Source organism: Erythrolamprus reginae, chromosome 2 (genome assembly GCF_031021105.1).
Source record: "Erythrolamprus reginae isolate rEryReg1 chromosome 2, rEryReg1.hap1, whole genome shotgun sequence".
Classification (NCBI taxonomy): domain Eukaryota; kingdom Metazoa; phylum Chordata; class Lepidosauria; order Squamata; family Dipsadidae; genus Erythrolamprus; species Erythrolamprus reginae.
Genome location: NC_091951.1, coordinates 255,888,584 through 255,905,829, shown reverse-complemented (window position 1 = coordinate 255,905,829; position 17,246 = coordinate 255,888,584). Strand labels below are relative to the sequence as shown.

At 40.9% G+C, this 17,246-nt stretch overlaps 1 protein-coding gene across 4 annotated transcripts in view; it reads right to left on the bottom strand.

Annotated features, from left to right (window-relative positions):
- Positions 1 to 17,246, bottom strand: part of LINGO2 (leucine rich repeat and Ig domain containing 2) — a 932,046-nt gene that overhangs the window by 670,120 nt on the left and 244,680 nt on the right. The window contains exon 2 of one of the 4 annotated variants that reach the window (XR_011558293.1): positions 2,777 to 2,914. The exons of the other annotated variants lie outside the window; for them this stretch is intronic. The gene's annotated coding sequence lies outside the window, so the exon portion shown is untranslated. Of the gene's footprint in view, positions 1 to 2,776; positions 2,915 to 17,246 lie in introns of those variants that run through there. 4 annotated transcript variants of the gene reach the window in all.

Sequence of the window (17,246 nt, the reverse complement as noted above, 5' to 3'; positions counted from 1 at the left end):
CATTTTGTGTCAAATCACCCTGGTATATTGAAGGAACATCACAGCTCCTTTTTTGCCTCTCGGCCCAACCCAGGGCCATTTCCAAGGCAGTTAATTTTATTGATAGCCGACAATTCTATCTGTATGTGTCACATGTTTGAGCTGAATTTGAAAATTAAGGGAGACTAGGATAGATCTATTTCGGCCTTATTTTGGCCTCATCAGCTAGCCATACCCACTGGGACTTGAACCTGCAACCTTTGCCTTGTAAGGCAGAGAATTAACCTCTAGGCTACAGTATCCAATCCCTTCAGCTCTGTACCAGGGGTTATATATATATATATATATATATATATATATATATATATATATATATATATATATTTCCTCTATGCAAATGTTCCTTATATTAGGGACGGATTGCTTTTACCTGCCATTACTGGAGCCGCGCGGCTTCCCAACTGAGTCCCGAAGACAAACGTCAAAGGCGAACTTCCGCGTTTGTCTTCGGGACTCATTGGGAAGCCGCGCGGCTGTTTTAAAACGTCGCCGCCGGCATGGGGGGCTTCCTAGCAGCCCCCCAAACCCGGGTTGGGGGTCCGGGGGGTGCAGGCAAGCCCCCCATGCCGGCGGCGACGTTTTAAAACAGCCGCGCCGCCCCCAATCTTCGCTCTCACCGTTCGCTCTCGCCGCTTTCCAGCTGAGTCCTGAAGCGAATTCGCTTCAGGACTCAGCTGGGGAGCGGCGAGAATGAACGGCACGGGCGGGCGATGCGCGAGTGGGCGGCGGACAAGCCGTTCGCTCACGCTCGCTCTCGCCGCTTTCCAGCTGAGTCTTGAAGCGAATTCGCTTCAGGACTCAGCTGGGGAGCGGCGAGAATGAACGGCGTGGGCGGGCGATGCACGAGCGGGCGGCGGACAAGCCGTTCACTCGCTCTCGCCGCTTTCCAGCTGAGTCATGAAGCGAATTCGCTTCAGGACTCAGCTGGGGAGCGGCAAGAATGAACGGCGTGGGCGGGCGAAGGACGGGCGGCAGCGAGGAGTTTGTGTGGGCGGTGGGGAAACTCCTTGCTGATGCCCGCCGCTCGCCCTCCCGCCAGCAAGAGGGGGAAGACCTAGGGAAGCCGCCCAGCAGCTGATCTGCCCGGCGCCATCTACGCATGCGTGCCCATAGAAAAAAGGGCACGCATGCGCAGATGGTGTTTTGACTTCCGGGTTGAAAAATCGCAAATTAGCCTGTTCGCAATGGTCGGGGACGCAATAAGCGGGGGATCACTGTATTCCAAATGTGGTCTCACCAGCGCTCTATATAAGGGGATCACAATCTTCCTCTTCCTGCTTGTTATACCTCTAGCTATGCAGCCAAGCATCCTACTTGCTTTTCCTACTGCCCGACCACACTGCTCACCCATTTTGAGACTGTCAGAAATCACTACCCCTAATTCCTTCTCTTCTGAAGTTTTTGCTAACACAGAACTGCCAATGCAATACTCAGATTGAGGATTCATTTTCCCCAAGTGCATATACACGTCTACAAAATATTTCTTGCATTTTTCAAAAGCAATTCTATTTTATGCAATTTTCACAAATACATGCTAATGCTAAGAGAATTTTTCTAGGTAAAATTGATAATTCACAGTGGAGTAACTGTGTTATGTCACAGCAGAGTCAATTTTTACAGAATAAGCATTCCAGTGTAATAGAAACTGAGGATAGATTTCTTTCCAGTCCCCAAACCTTGCTATGAATAGTTGAAATTCGTTTTTAACTAGATTACCTCCACCAGTTTTTATGTAGAATGTCCACTATCAGTGACCATTATACATGGCACATAGATGTGATTAATATTTTGGTTTATAACGAAGGTCTGTGAAATGAGCTATAATCGGCAATTCATTTTAACATTACACAAAAGGCAAACTCAGTAGCTTCACAATGCATATTACTTACTCCAGTTCATCAACTGCAAAAGAGAAGAGATTTTAGTTTTTAATGTAATTATCTTTGAAAGAAATCTTTAGAAGAGCAAAGGCTTCCACTTCCTCTGGGGTTAAATTAGGTCAATAATAAGTACTATATTCTGCATTAAATTAGTTCATATTATACCTTCTGAAAATTAATTATCACTTGAATCAATTTAATGTATAGTAATTATGCATTCTTCTTTTTGTTTCCTGCAATACCACCTTTTGTTTAAAAAAAAGAGGGGGAGAGAGATAAAATTAATTATGACCAATAGTTTTAATTCAAAGGGGAATAATTATAAGGCAATGCTGGGTGTAGATGATGGTCCCATTTTCTAGTTAACTGAAGCATTTAAAGATTTGCTATCCCGTTCTTTGAGCCTAATTAAGCCTTCCTAGTAAAATGCCCATGAAAGCCACAATTTTTCCATCCAATGATCAAGAGCCTGATGGCGTTTAAGAGTCCAAACTTGCAATCAACATTAATTAGTGGAAACATTTCAGGATGTTAAAGGGAGGTATGATGATTATGACCATTAGCATCCACATGTCATCAGGATTTTATCTAATATCTTGATAACCCCAATGCTTATTATACTGAATCTGCATTATAGAGTTTTATGGAATATGTTAATGTTTAATCATACAAGAGTGATGAAATACCAATTATGAATGATCTTGTACTATTTGCTCCTTATAAGAAATATAGGTACGATTCTGCTTTCCATGTTTTGCCCAGTTGCCTCAAATTGCTTTTATTTGCTCCACAGTTCTTTAAGCAATGTGTTTCTAAAATACTGAGCCTAGGGATAGCTGAGTACACATCACTCATGCACAAGATGTATTCGGGGTCAAATCCAGCAGGTTCTGACAGATTCTGGAGAACCCGTAGCAGAAATTTTGAGTAGTTAAGGACAGGCGGTAGTGGAAATTTTGAGTAGTTCGGAGCCCACCAAGCCAAGCCCACAGAACCTGTAGTAAAAAAAAAGAATTTCACCACTGGATGTATTGTATCTGGACCGGGACTCACTGCTCACAGTCACTCATGCCCTCATCACCTCGAGGTTCGACTACTGTAATGCTCTCTACATGGGGCTACCTTTGAAAAGTGTTCGGAAACTTCAGATCGTGCAGAATGCAGCTGCGAGAGCAATCATGGGCTTTCTCAAAAATGCCCATATAACACCAACACTCCGCAGTCTGCATTGGTTGCCGATCAATTTCCAGTCACAATTCAAAGTGTTGGTTATGACCTATAAAGCCCTTCATGGCATCGGACCAGAATATCTCCGGGACCGCCTTCTGCTACACGAATCCCAGCAACCGGTTAGGTCCTACAGAGTTGGCCTTCTCCGGGTCCCGTCGACTAAACAATGTCATTTGGCGGGACCCAGGAGAAGTGCCTTCTCTGTGGCGTCCCCGACCCTCTGGAACCAGCTCCCCCCAGATATCAGAGTTGCCCCCACCCTCCTTGCCTTTCGCAAGCTCCTTAAAACCCACCTCGGTCGTCAGGCATGGGGGAATTGAAATTTTTCCCTTCTCCCTAGGCTTATAGAATTTACACATGGTATGCTTGTTTGTATGATTGGTCTCTTAAATTGGGGTTTTTTAGATTGCTTTTTAATATTGGATTTGTTACATTGTTTTCTTTATTGTTGTTAGCCGCCCCGAATCTTCGGAGAGGGGGGCCATACAAACCTAAAAAATAAATAAATAAATAAAATGTCAATGGCCCAATAAATATGACACAACCTTGTGTAGATGTAGATAATGTAGACCTATGTAGATAATAGGGAGGAATATAGGTCTCTCCGTTCTTCATTGCAAGTTAAAAAAAACACTGCACTTTTGCCTTTCCCCCCTCTCTTTTGAGGAAAAAAGGGGAAAGAAAAGCCCGAGCTGTGGTAGCAGAGTGGTTAGAGTGCAGTATTGCAGACTAATTCTGCCGACTGCCAGGAGTTCAATTCTGACCAGCTCAAGATTGACTCAGCCTTGCATCCTTTCAAATGGACAATAAGGTGACTCTGTAAACTGCTTAGTGTAAAGCACTATGAAGCGGTATATACTGTAAGTCTAAGTGATATTGTTATAAAATTCTGTGAACATGGCTGGTTCTTTTCATTTTGGAAGAGAGGGGGGGAAACGAACCAGCCTTGTTTTTTATAGCCCAATTAATAGTTTTGTCAAGGTTTTTTTTATTATTTTTTTATTTAAACATCCTATCATTTTTACACAGATGTACACCCGAATCTCATACATTGATATTTACATCTCTATTTACAATACTTCGTATGTGTTTTCATTATTCCATTTCTTGGTCTTTTTTCCATATTGTCTCACAGTCTTTCTCTCTCTTTTTTTGTCCAGTTATACCATTTAGTCCAAACTTTATAATAATCCAAATAATATTGTCCTTTTAATTCTATTGTCAATTTGTCCATTTCTGCACATCTATACATTTTATCAATCACTATCTTTTCTGACAGAGTTTTGTCATCTTTCCAATGTTGAGCATAAGCGATTCTTGCTGCTGTGATGATATGTAGTGATAGGTATTGTATATCACTTGGCTGTTGTTTTCTTATTATTCCTAATAGGAAGAATCCCGAAGTGTATTTTATTTGACTTTCTGTAATCTGTTGTAACCAATCATGAATCTTTTTCCAGTAATTACAACATGCTATAAATATTTTTCCTTTTTTTTTTTGAGCAACTTAATCATATAGTAATTTTGTTTTATATCCAGGCTAAAGTAGGTTATCTATTTTGGAAGAGGTGGACATATAAGCATTCACTTTTGCAGCAGATTAAGTCTTACTTGAACAATCTTGGCGGCAGGCCAAAGTCTTGAATGGATTCATATTTCCAGGCCTAATGAATCACATTTAGTTAACACTCCCCTATAGTTGCCTAGGAAAAATCATATTAAGACCATTGTAATAAATATGTTCACAAAAGTTCTATTTATCTATTATCTCAGGCCTGTGGATGGCTTAGATCGCTGGGACTGGCTTTGACAACAGAAGGAATTTTAAACACATTGGAAGCTTTAATGGTTAAAGCAAGATTTAAATCAAGAGCTTCTTCACTCATGACTCTCATCAATTGTTTGTACATTTATTTGTTTAATTATTTTTCTCTGCTGATTCTTAAATCAAAAATGCAACACCAGCCCTGTTTTAATATGTACTGGTTTCTTGGTCAGCTTTTTTCCCACTGAACACAAAGATAAAGTCCCCCCCCCACCTTATTCATTTTCTAAGTCTCCTTTTAATCTAGATGAGTGATTTTTATGGATTCTTCACACACGTTCACAGTGAGTGACATTTTAAACCACATCATCTTTTCATTTCATTTCATGGAATGAATTTCATATTTTTGACACGACTTATCACATCAAGTTTGTACCAAATATCTATATGGGTCAATTTAATTCTCTTTAAAATGATAACGTATTATCAAATCTTATTAAAATCACTCATGGCTGACTGCTGTAACTGCATATCAAAGCCAAAACAAACAGAATGAGTAGTCTTGCTGAAGCCAGAATCCCCAAGTTACCGTCTCCCTGAAATGGAACCTGTAATATTGATCTGAAATGCTGTATTACTACAACAAAAATCTTGCCTACTTGAAAATATCAAATTATTACTAAATGTGTCTGGTCGGAACAATTTGATTATGTGTACTGGTAGTCCTTGACTTACCGGCCAATAGTAAAGATTGATAATGACTAAATTATTATTATTATTATTATTATTATTATTATTATTATTATTATTATTATTATTAATTGGATTTGTATGTCGCCCCTCTCCACAGACTCGGGGCGGCTAACAACAGCAGTAAAACAGTACAACAAAATCAAATACTAAAAAACAGTTAAAAACCCATTATATAAAAACCAGTCATACATACAAACATACCATGCATAAAATTGTAAAGACCTAGGGGGAAAGTGTATCTTAGTTCCCCCATGCCTGGCGGCAGAGCTGGGTTTTAAGCAGCTTACGAAAGGCAAGGAGGGTGGGGGCAATCCTAATCTCTGGGGGGAGTTGGTTTCAGAGGGTCGGGGCCGCCACAGAGAAGGCTCTTCCCCTGGGTCCCGCCAAGTGACATTGTTTGGTTGACGGGACCCGGAGAAGGCCAACTCGGTGGGACCTAACTGGTCGCTAGGATTCGTGCAGCAGAAGGCGGTCCCTGAGGTAATCTGGTCCGGTGCCATGAAGGGCTTTATAGGTCATAACCAACACTTTGAATTGTGACCGGAAACTGATCGGCAACCAATGCAGACTCCGGAGTGTTGGTGTAACATGGGCATATTTGGGAAAGCCCATGATAGCTCTCGCAGCTGCATTCTGCACAATCTGAAGTTTCCCAATACTTTTCAAAGGTAGCCCCATGTAGAGAGCGTTACAGTAGTCGAGCCTCGAGGTGATGAGGGCATGAGTGACTGTGAGTAGTGACTCCCGGTCCAAATAGGGTCGCAACTGGTGCACCAGGCGAACCTGGGCAAACTCCCCCCTTGCAACAGCTGAAAGGTGTTTCTCTAATGTGAGCTGTGGATTGAGGAGGACGCCCAAGTTGCGAACCCTCTCTGAGGGGGTCAATGATTCTCCCCCCAGGGTAACGGACGGACAGATGGAATTATAAGTTATGAGCAATTGCTATGAAAAAAAGCCATTTTTGTGAGTTATGGACTGTTGGAAAAAATACAATTAAGTCATATTGCTGGTACTTTGATGCTCTTACATAAATTTATTTGTTCCCAGCCTCTTAAAAAATACTCCGTTCAAAAAAAGGCAAAACAAAAACAGCAACACAAAGTAAAAAGACATATTTGACTTTCCCTCCAAGAATTTGTTAAGCAATGGGTACTATTCTGATTGCAAACACAGATATTAGATTTACAGGCAATGTTCCAGTCATGCTTTACAGTAGCCAAAATGTTGATACATTCACAATTAATGATAAATGTTGAAGTTGTTTTCCACAGTGGAGCTAATGCTTTATGCTGCCAACTGTTTACAAACCAAGATTGTCTTCCTGGATCTGACTAAGTTCTCCCAGAGTCAGGATATCATCCATGAAACCAAAACTGCTATAGAAAAAAAAAAGAATGTCTATCTATCTAATTTTAACCAGCACATCACTGCTTAGCTTTCTAAATCAGCCAAGATTGTCTCTAAGTACTGATACGTCATTGGAACATTGGTGGCCTAGAATCACCCAAATTCCCAGCTTGAGAAAGTGAAAATAGATCTAAACATGTTCAATATCAGGGAGTCAATAATACTTTTTATATGTTTAAAATAAATTTATAATTATAAAGATAATTTTAGATGTTCAGTGTTTATACTTTAATATTTAATAAAGAAGCATATTTGTAGCTCAGAATTGAAATAGAATAGCACTTAAGACTTATATACCGCTTCACAGTGCTTTACAGCCCTCTTTAAGCAATTTACAGAGTCAGCATGTTTTCCCCAACAATCTGAATTCTCATTTTACTAACTTCAGAACGATGGACGGCTGAGTCAATCTTGAGCTGGTGAGAATCGAACTGCTAGCAGAAAGAAGAATTATCCTGTAATACTGCATTCTAACCACTGGACCACTTTCGTTTTTGAGGTCTTATTGTTTCCAATGACAAAAATATGGTTAACATTTAATAACCTTGCCATTAATTTAAAGAGAATTCTTCACAGTACCATTGAATCCAGTCCAAATTTACCTATCAATATCACATTATTGACTGCTACTAGGTATTCAAAAGGACCACATGACAGATGGGATGCTATTTTAGATGGGCTACTGTGCAAGAACACATTTTTATATTCCTAAATTACATTTTCTTTATATCATTTTTATATCAAGCAATATTTGTAGCAATATTTAAAAAGATGGACTTTGCACCCCTTAGCATTGAGAAGATGTACTAAAAGCTGCAAAAACTAATACAAATACTACTGATTATATGATGATGCCTTGGCACAAGGTACACAAAATCTATTTTGATTAATAACTAACATTGAAAGCCAATCAGTACTTAAAAACCTTTTTTTTATAATGAAGTCACATCGGCTACTGTTTAAAATTGAGAAAGATTAATTCTCAAGGTAAGAATGTCCTATCTGTGCCAAGACTTTATTAATAGTCACTCACAGCTTAGTCACTTTATGGCTGGACCACTATAATGTACTCTGTACATAACTGCATTTAAAGATCATTGAAAATTGACAACTGGTTCAGAATATGGAGGATACACACTGTGTTGGGTAGCCCTTGGTTTTCTTTATACAGTGGTACCTCTACTTACGAACATAATTCATTCCCTTGACCAGGTTCTTAAGTAGAAAGGTTGGTAAGAAGAAGCATTTTTTCCCTATAGAAATCAATGTAAAAGCATATTTGATGTAGGAATGTAAAAGCAAAATGTGATGTAGGAATATAAAAAGTATAAATATAAAAATGTGTGCAATTGGGGAAACCACAGGGAGGGTGGAGGCCCTGTTTCGTCCAAGGAGATTCCTAGAGAGGCCCCACGGAGGCTTCTCCCCACCTTTTCCGGCCCTGTTTCCTCCTGGGAGATTCCTAGAGAGGCCCCATGGAGGCTTCTCCCTGTCTTTTCCGGTTACAGTTTTGGAGGCTCGGGTTTGTAAGTAGAAAATGGTTCTTGAGAAGAGGCAAAAAAAATCTTGAACACCGGGTTCTTATCTAGAAAAGTTTGTAAGTAGAGGCGTTCTTAGGTAGAGGTACCACTGTACTTCACCACTGTTGTGCAAGCTATACACGTTCTCACTCTTTTTCTAGGTGCAACTCAAAGTGGTGAAAACCCCACAATTAAAGCCCCACATAGCATGAGGCCAGATAAGATAAAGTAGAAGGAAGAGGGACTAATCTTGAGGGATGAGAGACGCTACCAAAGCAAACGGGCAAGATTCTGAGCCTAGGCCAAGAAAGTAATGTAAATAAATATCTCAGATAGGCCCCTCCCTAGTTCATAAAAAGTTAGAGCGGGAAGGGGAAAATACATGCAGATCTGCAAGAGTAATATTTACTGATACTTGATTGCTCAAGTCTTCCATGAAGGACTGACAAATAGAGTGAAGAGGTTTCAATTGTCTTCCCTTAAATATTGCCATCAAATGGTACCCAGGAAGCATGCCTTTTCTGAAACACTCCTGCCCTATAAAATGCCACCACCGCCAATCCAGCAGGCTTGTATCTTCTTAGTTTTCCTGATATCTATAAGGAGTTTAAGGAGTTGGCTTTTCCACAAGTACTGGGACAGATGAGAATGGGACCTGAAATGGCTGTGTTGAATGCATCAGAGTATGTTGATTGAAGTGAAAGGCAGTTGTTGTTTAATTTTTATTGTTTTTATTGAGATTTCAATACTGGTGTGAACTGCCCAGCGTTATGAGATTTTTTTTAGATAAAATTCTTTATTGGCCAAGTGTGATTAGACTCACAAGGAATTTGTCTTTGATGCATATGCTCTCAGTGTACATGAAAGAAAAGAATCAAGAGTCAAGAATCATGAGTCAAGAATCAAGAGATACAACACTTATCTTGAATGATTGACTATGACTGTACAAATAAGCAATCAGGAAACAATCCATATTAAATAAGGTTAAATAAGGTCCAGGAGGGAAGTGTTTTTAATAGGAAAGTGAACACAAGAACAAGGGGACACAATCTGAAGTTAGTTGGGGGAAAGATCAAAAGCAACATGAGAAAATATTATTTTACTGAAAGAGTAGTAGATCCTTGGAAAAAACTTCCAGCAGACGTGGTAGATAAATCCACAGTAACTGAATTTAAACATGCCTGGGATAAACATATATCCATCCTAAGATAAAATACAGAAAATAGTATAAGAGCAGACTAGATGGACCATGAGATCTTTTTCTGCCGTCAGACTTCTATGTTTCTATGTTTCTATGTTTCTATATTAATATAGATCATAAGGATACAAGGAACAAGTTACAGTCATACAGTCATAAGTGGAAGGATATGGGTGATAGGAATGATAATAGTAATAATAGTAATAGTAACACAGCCTTAGTGAATAGTTTGACAGTGGTGAGGGAATTGTTTAGCAGAGTGATGGTGTTCAGGGAAAAAAACTGTTCTTGTGTCTAGATGTCTTGGTGCGCAGTGCTCTATAATATCGTTTTGAGGGTAGGAGTTGAAACAATTTATGCCCAGGATGTGAGGGGTCAGTAAATATTTTCACAGACTTCTTTTTGACTCTTGCAGTTTAAAGGTCCTCAATAGAAGGCAGGTAGGCAGTAATGATTTTTTATGCAGTTCTGATTATCCTCTGAAGTCCATGTCTGTCTTGTTGGGTTGCAGAACTGAACCAGACAGTTATAGAGGTGCAGATGACAGACTCAATGATTCCTCTGTAGAATTGTATCAGCAGCTCCTTGGGCAGTTTGAGCTTCCTGAGTTGGCGCAGAAAGAACATTCTTTGTTGTGCTTTTTTTATGACATTTTTGATATTGGGTGACCATTTTAGGTCTTCAGATACGATAGAATCTAGAAATTTGATGGTCTACTGTTGATATTGTGTTGTCCAGTATTGTAAGAGGTGTAAGAATGGGAGGGTTTTTAAGATGGATGGCAAAATAAACAATAAACAAACAAGGCTCATTTATTTAATGTCATTATCTATCTCAAACAATCCCCTCCAAAAAGAATAGAATGTTTGGGATGATCTTTTGTTAGTTCCGCTATATGTCCCGAAGCTGATCAGCAGAGCAGATAAGAAAAAACTTTGGGGGGTGGTGGTATATATAATATAAATATATTAAATATATGCATGCATTTAACAGAACATTGCATTTGGTACTAATGATTCATAATAGGAAACAGGGACTTAAATGTCAAGTTGTTAATATATGCAGCTGTGAAAGCAATAGATGGCAAAATCTATCTGTCGGTTGCCCTATTGTTAGATCAGAGTTGGACAACCTGCAGCTTTTGACCTAATTTGTATAATTCTATGGAGGAGATGAACAGAAGGTAGCTATCTCTGCTTTTAGGGAACAGAACAAATAGTCTTGGAAAAAAGGGAGAAGAAATCTACTCCATCAAATCTACTCTACTACTAGTCTCAGATTTAGCATACAATCCTCTCCTTTCTCCTTAGGACCATAAAATTGAACTGCAAAATAATGTATTAGCTGGTAACAAGAATGTTTCATATGACAAGTCAGCAACTGGGAAAAGAATCAACAGCACTCAATGTTTAAAAAGTAGCAGCATCCGCTATTGGACCTTGCTGTCTACTTAGGTTCATCAGTAGTGATGGGCGAACTGAACTCGCACAATTCGGGTCCGTACCGAATTTTGCGGTGTTCGGTATGCCGAACACGAACACAAAATTTTTTGAAACTTCAGGCAAAGTTCGGGGTTGTGTTCGGCGTTTGGTCGCCTCAGCTGGCCAGGAAATGATGTCTCCGTGACGTCAAAGGTCCGACAGGGACCACCTTGTAAAAATAAACATGTTTATTTTTACATGAAAGGACCGCCCTTTGCTTGCAGCGCCGCTGTGGCATCCCTTCACGTAAAAAAAACCATGTATGGAATCCAGGAAGTGATCACCTTGGCGTCCTTAGCAACCTGCCGGTGATGTCAAAGCTCCGCCCCAGAATCTCTTCGTGGGAGGGATTCCCCAGCTCCTTCAAAGGAAGGTCTTTTCACGTAAAAGTAAACATTTTTATTTTTACAAAAAAGGATGCCGCAGCGGTGCTGCAAGCAAAGGGCGATCCTTTCACGTAAAAATAAGCATGTTTATTTTTACGTGAAAGAACCTCCCTTTGCTTTCAGCACCGCTGCGGCATCCTTTTTCATAAAAATAAAAATGAATAAAAATTAAAAATCCGTAAAATTAAAAAACGATGGGATTCCAGGGGTGGAGCTTTGACGTCAGCGTTCGGAGTTCAAGTTCAGGTTCAATTCGGGTTTGGCCGAATTTTGCATAAAGTTCGTCTGAACTTGCCGAACTCGAACACCATTGGGTTCGCCCATCACTATTCATCAGTATTGAAATAAAATTCTAATTGGTTTATGCATATGAAGTGAAGTCTGCCATGGAAGGAATATTGGCCTTTATTTCACCCCTAATTACTGCAATTAATGTAGCCAGAAGACCCTTAACTCCCTTTAAAATTCATGGAATAGAGAATTAGTCTAAGAATGAGGTATGAGGTTTGCCCAGAAAGCAATGCACCACATTTTTTGTCTCAGCCTACAATAATGGTACAAATGCAAAACTTTAGATATACATTTTTTGAATTTTCAGGAATGCATGTGTAAATTTTGCGTTTCTTCAGACAGATACCATAACATAGCTGCAACAGTGTTTTGAAATGATGTCTGTAAATGATGTACAGTACTCTAAAAGCAGCATGCTGCGGAGAAAAAAACTGTTGGGAACTTTCACAAATATTTGTGTACAGTTTATGGAAAATCTGCAGTCAACAGAAGTACGGTTAGTCACTGGGCACAGAGGGGGAGGCCATTAGAAGAACAGAACAGGAGAACAGAGGGTGAGACCATTAAAACAAGGAATGATACCGAGGGGGTATGCACACCCTTGTGTCTCGCTGGAGGAAAGCCATAGAATGGGATGGAGATTACGTGAAAAAATAGGGAGTGTAGAAGAAACTCAATTCTTTCTTGTGTGTAAGTTTCATTGTGTTCAGTAAATAATTGTTGAAGAAAAAAAATGTGGTACATTACTTTCTGGGCAACCCTCCTATTATGAATCCTCAGTAAACTGAGCATCAAGAAAGTCAACAGAGGTGGGTGTTTTTTTTAATCAAGCAAAGGAAACTCTGATCCCTAAAGTCCCTATAGATTACAAGGGATTTCTCTTCTAATATATGCAATAAAATCAACTTGAGCTGAGGATGAGGCTGGGCATCATTGCAGCTAAACTCCCACCCGACCTGAGCCATTTCCTTTGACAAAGATACACAAGCTGGCTGACCATCCCATTGGAAGGGCCCTGAGTGGTACATTATGGAGTACAGTGTTCCCTCGATTTCCGCGGGAGATGCATTCCGAGACCACCCGCGAAAGTCGAATTTCCGCGAAGTAGAGATGCGGAAGTAAATACACTATTTGTGGCTATGGACAGTATCACAAGCCATCCCTTACCATTTCCCATTCCCTTAACAACCGTTTACTCACCATTATTACTAGGACTCACCATTGAATAAGACACTTAGTGATCCTAATATTTATAAACATAATTATTTATTAACAATTTTTTTTTGTTATTTATTTGCAAAAATTATTAGTTTGGCGATGACATCATCGGGTGGGAAAAACCGTGGTATAGGAAAAAACCCGTGAAGTATTTTTTAATTAATATTTTTTGAAAAACCGTGGTATAGGCTATTCTCGAAGTTCGAACCCGCGAAAATCGAGGGAACACTGTACTTCTAGAGTCTGTCAGCTGTGGGGAAGTAGACTTCTTCACCAAGAGAATGCTGAACTAATTGCATGAATGGGATCAGCAAAACAAGTTAAACATTTTAGGGAGTCATGATTGGCTTTATCTGAAAGCATACCAAAATGCTACTGATGGATAGTAATGTCATTTCAGCATGCAGTCTCCATTATAAAAATAACCCCAGCTATTTTCTTTTTTCCTGAAAAGCTCTGGGATCTTCTAATCCTCATCCGCCCCCAGCCCCACCCCCAAAAAAGATAAACAGGAGCTATTTGGTAGATAATCTGTCATTTCTCTGCATATTTTTGAAGACAGCTAAGAGTCATCTAATTATCCTTGACAGCCTACTTGGAGACTGGAGGGAGATTACCATGTATATGGTCAGAAATAGCAGCTCTCCACAGGACAAAAAGATGGGTGTGATTTGTGTGGCATTTCTTCGTATTCACAGGAAATGACACTTCCAAAGCAAAGAACCCACAAGTCCAAAAATCTAACAGCTACTGTAATCTGCAAGCTAAAAGGCAGAGTGCAGAATTAACCCATACCATATCTTTTTTTACTAATAATAAAACCAGTACTATCACAACCACATCAGCAGAAGAGCAAAAAATGCCCATCTAGAGAAAATAAGCGTTGATTGCTTACCTGAACGCCTCTTCTCGTACGCTGAGCGGGTACAGCAGTCACGTGGGTTGCTTGCCGTCCAATCCACATCCACATAGGACCGAGCCTAGTCTTTTAAAATATTGCTGGATCCGCCCCTTCTCCAGAATTCGCGAATCCGTAGACTTAGGCTCAAAGTGGAGGCTCGTATAATGCTCTACTCTCTTGATAGTAAGAAAACAGGTCAAAAGGTATAACCATAGTTAGAAGAAAAATAGGAAGGGAAGTGACTGCTGTACCCACTCAGCGTACAAGAAGAGGCGTTCAGGTAAGCAATCAACGCCTATTCTCCGTACTGGAAGAGCGGGTCCAGCAGTAACGTGGGACATACCCAATAGATGAGTCCCTAGGGAGTGATTATCCCACACCGCCGGAGGAAAAAGCCCGGTTTTTTGCTCTTTTATTTTAGCTTGCCGGTAAACCTCCTAACCGAGTAGATTTATTATAAATGCAATCTGGCAGCCGCGTGAGCAAGGCGATTGCAAACTTCGCGGCTGTAGCCGCGCCGTGGCTTCTCCCTTTTGGTGCCGAGCCCAGTAAAGCTGGCGCGAGAAGGCAAGCTTATTTTTAAAAAAGGAAAACAAATTTTACTTAGCTGAGATTGAAGAAAAAGAATGAAGAGGGAAGGTGTTATTGAGAGGAGCGAGCCATCCACATGTCCTGCGGGTTGCAGGACCGAGCGAATTCTGGGGAAGGGGCGGATCCAGCAGTCTTTTAAAAGACTAGGCTCGGTCCTATGCGGATTGGACAGCGAGCAACCCACGTGACTGCTGGACCCGCTTTTCCAGTACGGAGAAGTTATTTTTGCACTTACTTGCCCTGCCCTGCAAGTAAGTCTGCCTCATAAAAGTCAAGAAACTAGAAGGTGAGGCTGACGTCTTAATAGTCATGTGTCACAATCAAGAACGGATTTGGACTACATCACAAAGCGTGCTTGCTTACCAATTGCTCCTCATAAACCGACACAGACTTCCAAGCAGAACCATATTTAGACATAAGTGAAACGAGCTGTCTGAAGGGGTCTCTCAAAATGTAAGGATTTTTTTTATTTGTTAAGAGTTTTTGTTTTAATTTGATACAGATAGACCAAGGGTGTTAAACTGGCGGCCTGCAGGCCAGATACATCACGCTCAAGCCACACCCATCCCAGTTCCACAAAGACAAAAAAAATCATGATGTATCACATGACATCATGAGTTTGACACCCATGAGGTGGACGACAACGTAGCCAAAAATGTCCATTACTAAGCAAGGCAATTTGTTAAATGGGTAGTGCTCCATTTTATGACTTTTCAGATTTGATTTGATTTGATTTGATTTGATGATTGATTTGATTTGAATGTCGCCCCACTCCGAGGACTCGGGATGGCTCACAACATATCAAATGATATCAACATATCATATTCATGCACAATTGTTAAACAAGTCATTGCATTGCTCATGGTTTTAAACAACTTGGCCATTAAGCAAATCTGACTCCCTCCATTGGCTTTGCTTGTTGACAGCCATCTGGGGTGATCACATGACACGGAATATAATCCAACTGACACAAATACATGTTAGTTTTGATTTTGATCGTGCGACCATGGCGATACCACAACAGGTGTAATTGTGTGTGGGGGAGTCTGTATGTCACTTTAGTGCCATTGTAACCTTTAACAGTCATTAAATGAATGGTTAAGTCAAGGCCTGCCTTTATTATCATCTTTTAAGGACAACATAATCCCTTACGGGGTTGAGTCTGAATGGAGCTAGCAGAGTGTTTATTGGCTGGATGCCTTTCCTGTCACCAAGTGCAGAGTTTTATTCAGCAGATATATTATCAGTGTGCCCAGAGAGATAAATATCTGTGTCTATCTAGGATTGAACTCACAGTCTCCTGATTGTGAGATGAGAGTTCCATCTCTAGGCCTCCCTAGGACTGCCTGTATATCTGAAGTAAATTAACCACTCCTGTGGTTTGTTGTTCCTGGTCATGTCGCAACCCAACAATCAATACCATAGCCGGGGTGGCGCAGCAGGTAGAGTTCTGTACTGCAGGCCACTGAAGCTGACTTGTAGATCTGAAGATCAGCGGTTCAAATCTCATCACCGGCTCAAGGTTGACTCAGCCTTCCATCCTTCCGAGGTGCATAAAATGAAGACTCGGACTGTGGGGGCAATAGCCTAGCTCTGTTAAAAAAGTGCTATTGCTAACATGTTGTAAGCCGCCCTGAGTCTAAGGAGAAGGGCGGCATAAAAATTGAATAAATAAATAAATAAAATACCCCGGAGTCAAACTCACACCAATTGCTTCAGTGACTCCATCCAGCCATCTCATTCTCTGTCATCCCCTTCTTCTTTTGACCTCAATTGTTCCCAGTATTAGACTCTTCTCCAGTGAGTCCTTCCTTCTCATTAGGTGGCCAAAGTATTTGAGTTTCATCTTCAGGATCTGGCCTTCTAAAGAGCAGCCAGGGTTGATCTCCTCTAGGACTGACTGGTTGGATCGCCTTGCAGTCCAAGGGACTCACGGGAGTCTTCTCTAGCACCATAGTTCAAAGGCCTCAATTCTTTGGCAGTGAGCATTTCTTATGGTCCAGCTTTCACGGCCATACATTGCAACTGGGAAAACCATAGCCTTGATGCTTGTTTTGGTTCAGCCTGAGGCAGATCAAAGACCAGCTGCGTCTCTGCTGGCTCCATGCCCGGAGGAGGCTGACAGCGAAGAGGAGGGGGTTGGACAGTCGGACAGGGGAGAGTACAGTCAGGAATGTGACGAGGAAGAACAGCATGGGAGCCCCGGGGAGGGGCTCTCCCCAGCCAGTAGCTTGGAGTCTTTGCAGTCATTAGGTGACGAAGCACAAACTGTCATTAACATGCGACAGAGACGTCTAGATCAAAGGAAGGATCAATTGAAGAAATATTATCAGCATTGAATAAGGAACACCAGGGCTTGGGTGTGGTCCTCATTAGCAGGGAAGGGTTTATAAGGCAGGCAAACTCTTGAAGCCATGTGGAGTATTATCAGTTTGGAGTTGCTGTAACCTGCATTGTTTCTCGGCGTTTCTGTTCCTGGCTCGTGGCCCAGCAGTCTTGAAGACCCGTGGGAGGTGTATGTCTGTTACCTACAGCCTCGTCTTGGCAGCAAGAATCCTATATTGATGCATGGACAATTGCCTTCGT